We start from the raw sequence: 11,168 nt of genomic DNA, 5'->3' as shown, positions 1-11,168 counted from the left end.
TACACAGAGATGCTTTTTGCTTGACATTTAGGTACCGTTAATGACCATGATGAAAGAACAAAATTCTAACAAACACTGCCTACTTCAATAACTGGAACAGTAATGATTCAAATTTAATTGTGTATTTACAAGCTAATCATTCATGTGAAGCTTCCTAATGAAAGCCACATTGCCAGGCACCAAATTAAAAGTAGCAAAGTCCCTTTTCTGTAAGGGACACTGCAAATAAAGGAGGATTTTATAGCCAGGTTTCCGGACTCCCCACTGAGCCACCGAATTCCGGATCAGATCGATGAGGTCTGGTTCCCTGCCTCTGGGTTCAGATTCAATTCTGTCTGCAGCTGCTCACGATGGCTGGATTTGGGCTGGGAGTGCTCTTGGCTGCATGACCGGTCAAATGGCAGAGCTTGAGATCATGCATCATCTCGGAGGTCACTCAGTTGAGGTCAGGGACTCTCAGATTGCTTTACTACCTATCGACCCACAGAGAAGTACTCGGTGCTTGCTGATTGAATTTTATTTCATTGATTTAGATGGATGAAAGGTGGAAAAGATGCTTCGCATTCAGAACCCATCTCTTCAACACCTCCTCTGGTAAAAAGCTAAGCTGTTACACAGGGTAGGATTTCAGGGAAAGATGTTCTATCCAGATCATCCCTCTAGAGCTCATATAACTCCAGCAGGATACGGTGATTTTTCTTGCTGAATCTGCTTAGTTTCAATTAGGAACTCATTTGCTGCTGGAAAAAGCTGATAATGTTAATTATAAGGACATGAACAAAAAAGGGAGGAAGCAAGCTCACCTGTTTATCGTAGCAGATAAAAGGGTGAAGTAGATAGAGAAGTGCTTGTGTCAGTAAATAACTTCATTGCCTGTAAAAATTCACAAGCTGGTGATATTTAATTGGTTTTGAAAGGTAAGTTGGAAGCCCACGGGAGAATGAGCTTTCTCCTGTGGATGTGGGTGGAGCTGAGACTTGTGTATGCTATTATTTGACCAGCTACCCTGTGACAGAGAATCCTTCCTCAGCTCCCCCTCAAAGATGAGAACTAACATCTTTATGAGCCATGAGCCATGGCTAACATCAACGTCTCAGCCAAAATGCAGTTGAGCTCCTCCAAAGAGGCTGAGGCTGTCTTTGGGGATGGTGCCTCTGTATGCAGACTCTGGTCCCATTGGAAGTCACTGCCATCATTTAGTGCTGGCTGTCGCATTGGATTTTGCTGAATGAGTCTTGTTCTGGACTTTGCTTTTCCCTGGCCTAAGTTAGGTCTGTGCCCAGACTCCCCTGGGGTTTACTTGACGGGAAGTCATTCAGGAGTTGTGACCGGGTCCCAGTGCCTTGGAAGGAAATGACTTCAGCTCCTGCCAATCTAAACATCAGCTTGAGTTTAAAGGCTTGTTACAGACAGCAGGGTGAAGTGAGGAGTTTTTGTCCAAAATGGTGATGCTTTGTGGAACAGAGGACTATGGATATGCATAAGTTTGTGAGGGGTTTTGGTGACTTGCAGGGAGGTATGTCTGCACCTGAACATTGTGGTGTAGAGGCAGTGTTTGGGGAGCTCAGCCACTGTCATAGAAGCCCAATTCTGGCACGTGGAGTGTACACCACAGAGAGCTGCAGAAATGGATGGTTGTTTACTGTTAGATGCAAACAAAACGTCACTTGTGAAAGATTTCATATAAGGGCAATTACAAAGTTTTTTTCTGCAAATTTGGAGCCTTGTAACCGTCAGACAGCCACCCCCTCCAGATTGGCTTTATTTGTAAACTTCCCCCATTCCTGAACTGTAAAGCTCCTTGCTGCTTTGGCTGCATGTGGCAGTCACCTTTTGATTGTTCAGTCAATATGCAGCAAAAGCATGGCCTTCCTGTGCTGGCTGCTAACAAGCACAGAGGATGATCTTGCAAGGTCTCCTCATTGAATTGTTCTTACAACACAGCAGTCAACCACCTGGCTGCATTAGCTATATACTGTCCCCGTGTCTTTTTGTGTGACACTGTGGAATGTCCCACGGATATGGAAGTACGTGTGGTAAAGCGGTGCCCTTGTATCTGCAGTGTGAAAGAACGGCTCTCAGGTGAAAGAATTCTAGCTGGATAAATGAACTCTGAAACGTGTTTCATAAAAAAGTCTGGCTGGGTTGAATAGGAATGAAAGTAATGGTGAAACTAACATAACATTCTGCAATGATTTTATGTTTTGTATGCGTTTGCTACCTCATTCTAAAGAGGAAACGGTTCTCAGCTAAAATCTGAAGGCTGTATGGATTAGATGTGGTGCATAACAGTTTGCCCAAGGAGGTTGTGGATGGATGTGGAATCCCTGGAAGCATTCAAGGTTGGGCTGGATGTGGCTCTGGGCAGGCTGGTCTGGGGGCTGGTGACCCTGCACATAGCAGGGGGGTTGAAACTAGATGAGCATTATGGTCCTTTTCAACTCAGGCTGTTCTGTGATGTAGGCTACTGGCAGCTCTCCTGCAGAATCCTGGAGGCGTGAAGCAGAGCTGGACACTTCCCCAACCTGCAAGGATGTGTTGTAAAGCAGCTCTGGGTGTGAGGAGCAGGTTTGATCTGAGTTGATTGCTTCCTAATCCCTTCAAATACTACAGTTTATTTGTTGTGAACTGTAGTGACTCTCCTAATGCACAAAGCTGAACATCTGTAAGGGCTTCAGGGTGTGAGATATCTGTTGGGGTTTAGGCCTCTTTAGGGGAGGGAGGGATTCTGTTATTTCACTGTGCCTCTCATGTTCTTGGTACACACAGGGTGGAGGCTGGTACAAAAATGCAGATGGCAAGTTTCTGTCCATAGTATGACTTGATTTTAGTCAACTTTTCACTTAAATATACCAAGAGTTGACTCCCTAAAACTAGTTTTCATTGCTTATCCAACTAAATATCTGGAAAATCCAGCATGTGCCAGGTTCTATCAGAACAACCTACACAGAAATTGTTTAGTTTTCCTAATCTAGTTCACAATCTAGTGTGAACTAGATTGAAACACCTGAATGCTTACTTAAAAGCTTATACTTTAGCTTTGTGATAACAAAGACTCCTGCTCTAATTTTAGCAAGTGGAGCCCACAGTAGGCACTGTCACTTCCTTGCAGCCTCTGGGTCACGCTGCCCAATTTGTACCAAGGTGGCCTTCCAGAAGCATCCAAATATTTGAAAATCCCCACAAATGTTCTATTTCATAGCACAGTTGCTTTTCATTAAATATTCTTTCCTAAGGTAGCACTGATGAGGGGAAAAAGCTTCTCCAGTGTTGCTTGTAATTAAATACAGTGACAGGCATAGCTCTTGCAAATTGCAATCCCAGTCCTGTAATCTAGTCTGGCCTTAAACCTGTTTTAGCAGAAATCAATGAAAGCCAAAACAAACAGTGACTAATTAACAGCATCTAACACAACTATGTTGGTGTGCTGCATCTGAGACTCTTGTGGCCCCAGACCTCAGCAGGGACTGCTGATGTGCTCCCAGCTGTCCTTGCACATGTCTTTGTTGTCCTACCAGCTGTGCCCATCTACTTGCATGTGTGATTATCCAGCAGCCTAATGTGGTCACAGTGAGTTGGTTTAGAGGGGAAAAAAAACACATACCAGAACACTTAATTATTATTATTATTATTTTTAAGCTAATACTACTTCATTACTTGACTAAACCACTTTAGGGACTGCTGACAGGAGCTCTCATGCCAATGGATTGGAGGCAACCGGTTGTCTTCAGAGGGGTAAAGGAAGGGCTGAGGGCGATGTTCATGGAGGTGGCTATGGCTGGACCGAGAGGCAGAGAGGCTGGAGACCTCTCCGCAGCCTCGCCATGTCACCGAGATCTGTGGGCAGCATGGACAGAAGCAGCTTTGCTCCTTGATGCCCGCTGCCGTGGGTGTGGATTGCTGCTGGTGTCTGCCAGCTCTGATGTAATGAGGCTGTGCTCTGAGGCAGGATTTGACCTTCCTACTGCCTGCTCTGCTCACTGAGGGAGCGGCAGAAGTAATCTGATGAGCAGCTGGGACTGGTAATCTGCTGTCAGAGCTATTAGAGCCAGAAGAGGACAATGCTAAATCTCTTTAAAAGCTGGTTGTGGAAAACCTGAGTGTTCATCCCTTTCTATGTATTTGTCAATATCTAAGCCTTCCTTCCTCACCTCACCAGCTTTCCCATGTCTTTACTCGAGCCAAATGCCTCCTTTGTTTACAGAAAATGCCATTGTCTTACCTGGGTTTGGAAGAAGGCATGAGAGCATTTGTTGTGTGGATGCTGCTCCCTGAGACAAGCAGGTTACCAGCCATAGGAACTCTCCAGCTTTCTGCTGTGACTGCCATCCTTCATTCTGCTTCAGACACTCAGAAATGCATAGATCTGAACATCTCTCTTAATGAGACCCTCCCATATGTACCTATTGTGAATGTGCTTTCTGTTACTCATGTGTGTCTCAAGGAGAATCTAGATGCTGCTCTGCCTTTGTTTTTGGATGAATCAGTCTTTTCCACTGTTTGAATAAGCATGCCTTATCCACATTTGCTTTGGGAAGCTGCTGTGGGGTTATCTGAGCAGAGCAGCCACGCCATTACTGCTTTATCTAGGAGTGAGATTTAAAAACAGGATTTAGGTAATAAATACAGGCTTTCTGCTAGTTATTAAAGCAAATAGAGTAGCAAAGATAAGCCTGCTGCATTTATTCATGGATAAGAAGGTAATACAGAGGAACCCAGCAGTACTTTGTCATACGCATTCTGCCCCTTTTGTGGGTAATGCTTAATTGTGATTGCCTGAAGGGACTTAGGCCCCATTTGTGATGTGCTTCAGAGAAGTGGAAGAAGGTTTGTGGCATCTTTGAATCAACTGGTGGGTGCTAGTAAAAATCTGAAAAGTATAAAGTGTTACAGATCATTTGTGTGGCAATTCCTGTGATCTCCTCTGTGGCAGCACCTTGGGGCTCTGTCATAAGCATCGCTGTCTGAGATGCTGTATAAGTGAAGAATAGAAAGAAGACCTTGCAATGAAGGTATCAACATGAGTTTACTTTGCAAAGATAAGGAGAATGTGAGACGTGCTTGGTAGTCTTTTGTATTTCATGCAGATGCTGAAATAAGCATTGCTTCATTGCTGGCATAGAAACAGTGAGCTGTCAGTCATTATTTGATTTAGTGCCGCTTCCAAGAGTTCATTTTAACACTCACATGCATATGTATATTTTTCTTGAAGTGGGCTGTTAAACTGATATTGTTAAGGTCAATGATTTGAGTTTAATAAGATAGCACTGTAAAAGAAAGGCACTTAACTGAAACAGTTTATTTTTTTGCTATGCTTTATGTCCCATGTCCCAATAACTCAAGTCTGCTCAGTTTCATCTTATTAAGAAATTGGGGTAAAGAAAAAAAATAAAAAAGGCAGCATGAAAGAGATCTCCTTTGCTTGGGAAGCAGAGGTAAAGGTTGTTTTGGAAAGTAAACATGTGAAATTCTGTTTTGGACTGAAATTTCCTCTTATAGCCAAAACAAGTTCAGAGCATTGTCTAAGCTTATTACAAACTTCTCTGGTCTCAACTCTTATTACAGTGCTTCCAGCAGAGGGAAGATCAGTAAAGCAGGATAGCTATAACAGCTAGGTGAGATGGTTTTGGCAAAAGACACAGTCTCAGCACTGTGAGCTTTTGAAAGCAGCTGCTCTGATCTCTGTAAGTACACAAAATGCTTGAGGGATATTCAGCCTTTGGCTTTGATGGAAACAGCTGGGAAGATGTGTAGGAAAAACAACCAGGATGTCTGGGATGGGTGCTCCCTAAATGCCCCCTCCAAAAGGCAGGCATGAGAAGAAGGGGAAGGAAGCCTCTCCTCTGCTGCCAGCACCACCTGATGATTTGTATACTTCAGAGTCCTACCTAGAGGTGTCCGCACAGACCTGTCAAAGGTTGTTTTTTTTGTCTCTCTTATGGCAATTTCAGTGCTTTTACTATGCTTTTTAATAAGCTAAACTTTGGCTGGAGGGAGGGAGATGGTTAAAGATGGTTTCTGAAAGAGAAGATGGCTCCTCTAGCACAGTGTGGTCAGGGGAGCAAAAGGACAGATGTGGCCAGATTGCAGGGTAGCACAACAGAGTACTGCTTTTGTTGCTGTCTCATGTCCTTCTAGAGGGATGTGAGCCTAAAAGCTTTGCTATGGGTTCTCATGAACTCTGAAGGTGTGAAGAGTTTGTATTTGGTACCTATAACGAAGGAGTCCAAATAATTAATGCAAGTTCTTCTGTTGCCTTCATCTAATCATCTTGTTACTGCCAGCTGATGCTGAAAATTAGATGTAAATACGATGAAACACTAGTTGGATTTATTTGGAAAGATCAGTTCTGATGGAAGTCGGTGCATTACATTGACCTGTTGCTGGTTATCACTTGCCCTTTACTGCATTTCAATGCGCTGGTGCTTAGGGCTGTTTAATTGATCTCCAGTTGCTATTCAGTGCTTATGTATCATTCATTTGTGCCTATTAAAAATATTTCTCACAGCTAAGGACTGGCAGGCTGGAGAACTGGGCTGATATGAAAAGAGAGAATGATGGAGAAAATAACGGAAGAAAACACAGATGCTAAGTATGTAAGTCCTTTTCTGCAGTGAAGATGGAAAGCTGGTTTTTCACTCCTTTTTTAGTGCTGCTCATCAAGTTGAAATGAAGGACTGGAAGCAGAGAAAAGAACAACTGAATTGAAGAAATGCTTTCACGTAATTGCAATTTGACCTTGTGCCAGTGGAGCTCACTCATGAACTAGTGGATTGTCTGAAATGACTTGTCTGAATCACTGGAATCATATCTAAAATGGCAGCTTGATTTTCTTCTTTGTACTTTGCCTGTTGTCAGCTTTCCTTGGACTCTGCAGCTAAGCCTTAGTGCTGTGTCTGTGTGCAGGACATGATGTCCTGCTGCCATCACTAAGCTGCCCATGGTTGGTTGGGATGGATTCAGACTTTCTGCTACCAAAAAGCACAACAGAAATAGGATGAGGCGTGCTCCTGTGGCTGATGCAACAGTGGGGCTTATGCGAAGAGTGGCTGGGGCTCTCTGGTTTGTGGAGAAACTTGTTGGGACCAAGGAGTAGAAATACCAATGGGAGGCACAGAAGGTCATTTGGGTGTTCTTTGCCCATTCTCCTAATCCAAAAGCAGGGGAAATTCAGTGAAAATGGGAGATAATAAATAAAACATTAATGGAGGGGGAAGGGGTTTGTTAGCTCTGTTTACTGTCTGTCTGCGAGACTTCACTGAGGATGGGATCTTAGTGCAGTCTAAAATAACAGATAACCACACAGGCGTAGAAAGCCCTGGTTTCAGGGCAGACAAAGGTGATATAAAATGGTATATCTTATTTCATAGCAAATGTCAGCAAGGACAGATGCTTCCCTTGTTGCACGCTGTCTGACAGGCACTGATCTGAGTTGGCTCTTGAATCTACATGTGATCCCTCAAGACACTTTTAAACCCATAGGAAGCAGAGCAATTGTTTGGGAACTTATTTTGTGAGCTGGATGGATGAAAGAAGATTTCTGTGGTGCCAGATCCCTCTCTCCTGGCTTAAGAGAGAGGATGTGCAGGGGGACGTCCCTTTCCTGGGATGCTCAGGATGCATTGAAGAGCATGGGGCACAATTGTCTGAAGCTGGCTGAAAGCTTTTCTGTGCAGAACGTCCTTTGCCAATTCAGCCTCTGTGTGTGGAGGAACCACACCAATAGCCTCGAGTGAGAGTTTGGCTGTGGCAGACTCAGCTGTGGGAAGGAAGCTCTGCTGCAGCCTGTCCCTCCGCCAGCCCATCTCACAGCAGACACCCCCTGAGGGCACCTGTAACAGATGGACGGTGGCTAAGCAGCAGCCTTGTTGGAATTCGGTTAAAAATCAGTGCCATTTTGTAGAAAATCAGGCTTTCTTAGATGGGGAATGGTTTTCTTTTTCTTGTCCTCTCCTCGTATTTCACATATTTCTGTTGGAAAAGAGAAGATGATACAAAATTTATTTTTTTTCTTAAGGAAAAATATTTCCTTTCTGAAGTATAGAGGAAAGCAAGTGTTTCCACTAACTTCACTGAATGATGTGATCCTGAAAACTTTCAATGTTTTCTCAGTCCATCACAGTTTTTATTTATTTGAGCCAGGGAAGAGGAATTTTAGTCCTTTAGTCCTTTAGTTCTTCAGTTCTTTAGTCCTGATGAATCTGCCAGTGTGGTTCCCACTATTTTCTCTCCTTGATAGAAGCAATTGGTGTGTTGCTTTCTACCCTAGGAAGCCTCAACTGCCACAAAAGGCCACAGTCTGATGGGATGTCAAACTACATAGCACTTGTTAAGCTCCCATGGCTGGCAGCATCTGTGCATTTGCAATGACAATTCTAAATCCATCCAGGATACAAAAGTACTCTAAAATTGTAGCCTTTGTGTGTGTATGTGCTATATGTTTTATTTATAAAGCTTTTAGAGATAGCAGTTTGTTCTCTAATTTATTTTGGGTTGGTGAGGAGGAGGAAATCTCATCTGCAAGATAGGGAATTTGCAATCTGAGTGTAAAAGGAATATGGAAAAAAGAGGAATAATAATAAAAAAAGTCCAGAGTTCTGGGACATGTTTGCATGAATAATAAAGCTTCCAAAATGATAATGGATTGTGTGTCATCCATTTGTGGAACTGTAGAAGCTGCTATGATAAATAAAACGATACGTCAGATTTTAAACAGCATGGGGCCTCCGTGTGTCACTCATCAGGTACAATTAAATAGAATAATTGGCTGCCTGCTAAATGAAAAGCTGCACTGTTCTGGTTGCATTCTCAGCTTTCAATTGCATAAGGGACAGCAGCTCTGGACGTCCTTTTCAGGGCTGGCCCATGTTTGATGGGGGGTTGTGAAACTGAAGATGGGTGGATGTTTGCAAAACCCTGTGAGGAGTCAAAGCTCTGCTCTTCTGGTTCAGTGTTCAAAACTTCCATTATGTTTTTGTAGGGGCTTGACCATGACTGGCACTGCTGGTTACTTTTCCCCACTGGGTGCAGGAAGTACTTGCAGCAGCACGCCTGCAATTGTTTCTAAGCCTCAAAACCACTTCACAGCAGAAGTGTGTGTTGAGTCTCTCCAGCCTGGCCATAGCTCTTGGAGGATGTCTGAGTTCAGCAGAGGAAGAAGCTCCCACAGGCACCACTGCTGGGAATGCAGCAGAACAACTTATTATTCAGCTCTGGCCTGTTTCTTTTGCTACTTTTTGTTTCCAATTATTTCCATGTGTTGGCTCTAAAATAAGAACTTTTAATTGCCATCTACCCATTAGCTCATTATGAGCACCATCTTAGAAGCGATAATGGACAGGTGCATACTAACTATTCCAGGTAGCACTGTCTGCAAATACTTCACTGGAGGCAACAAAGACTTCCAGGAAATTATTTGCAAATGGCTTTTGGGATCCTAGTTGCTGTATATTGAAGGAGGTATTTCTCCTTCCCTCCCCTTCCCTCCTCCACTCTTCTGACCACGTGTTTGTTGCTTTTAAGTTTTCCAGCAGGCTTTCAGCACCTCCTGTCCCGAGTCTGTCTTTAAGCCAGGTTTGTATAACACAAAGGCTTCCTACTTCACAGAGAACAAGTGAAAAATAATGGTAAGACCATAAATCTGCTTTTGTCATTTCAGGACTTTGAAGTAAACTTTTTTGCTTCAGGAGCATGTCTCCTTGCTTTCATCTAATGGCAGCTTCCACTTGCTGTCAGATATGTAGTAAACCACCACTCAAGGTGGATATTGACAAGAGCGTATTGACACTCATATGTTACCAGTGAGACTATTAAAATATGAAGAAATCTAATACGCTCGCTTTTCATGCCTGTGCTTTTCTGCAAAGTGCAGAAACAGACATAAGATGCTGAGTTCTTTGTTCAGAAGCCAGGCTGACTGTGGACAGGACAGTCAATTAGTGTTATTCTCCTCTCTTGCCTGTCCTTTCTAGGCTGCAAGTTTCCCGGAGCGCTAGTTTCTTATGTCCACCAGTGTACACTTACAGTGCTCTTAGACCCTACCAGGACACAAACCCACAACAGCTGTGTGTAAGTGAACTGCTGCCAGAGGTTAGGCTGATGGTATCAATGACAGTAACCTTCATTGTACGAGCCTTCCTCCCAGCAAGGCTTCCTACCATTTAAATATACTGTTGACAGGAAAGCTATTTAGTTCAGTACCCTGTCTGAGTGTTATGAAGGATAGAAAAATGGTTGGGAGCACTGAGTCGGTGCAGATCCTCTGGTCTTTTTGCCAGTGTACCTGGAAACATGCTGCTGGTGCCCAAAAGCTGGCAGCAGTGTTGAGCTTTACTGGGCTGTGAGAAGCATCCTGATCTCACAGTAGGAGGTCTCTCTTGGATCTGTTTCCACAGCTGATTCTGGAGTTATGATTGGCTGACCAGCAATGCCAGCAGTTTTGCTAGCAATGCTTATCAACCCAAGATCTGGCTTTAAGAGTACAAATGCAAACATCTTCAATGTAGACAAAGCCATTAGCTTTAAAGGTCAACACTGAAGCTTTCTGTATACACTGTACAGAGGCTATCTGTGTTAGAAAGTCCTTGTAAAATTAGAGGGTAAAAAATCAGCACAGGAGCAGACGGACTGCATTCAGCAAAACAGAGCTGAGACTTGTCTGAGCCCAGCCACTGTGTGCTGTTGGGCTGCTCTTTGTCTGCCAGCCCTGTGTCTCCCTCTTCTCATGTGCAGGACATGGGATGACTTGCCTTGAGCCCTCTCAGGCTCTGGTCTGCCTAGAGTCCATGTTGTTTGTATGCAGCAGTTCAGGAATGTGTTGGTAGCCGTGGGCAGACTTGACTGTGGCAATTGCTCTTTAGAGGAGGCTTCTTTTGGTCCTGCTCAGGCTCATTAGGGGTTGCTGAATGTGAGCACATCTGTGTGCTGGGGAGAGCTCAAAGTGACCAGGGTCCCCCGGTTCAACTTAAGGGAAAATGGGGATGAGCTCATTGGGCTGATCCTGGCTGCCCACTGCGCTGGCTGAGGCAGCATCATCTTTCTGTGGATGGCCACAATGTGAGCTGTTCCATACAAGAATTTAATTAATTTTTCTACAGAAACAAAAGTTAGATTTGTAGTCTGTGTGTAATCATCTGTCTTCATGCTTGTTACTCCATGAACAGTGAACT

This window comes from Tympanuchus pallidicinctus, unplaced genomic scaffold (assembly GCF_026119805.1).
Source record: "Tympanuchus pallidicinctus isolate F22 unplaced genomic scaffold, pur_lepc_1.0 scaffold1, whole genome shotgun sequence".
Classification (NCBI taxonomy): domain Eukaryota; kingdom Metazoa; phylum Chordata; class Aves; order Galliformes; family Phasianidae; genus Tympanuchus; species Tympanuchus pallidicinctus.
Note: the sequence above shows the minus strand (reverse complement) of the source record.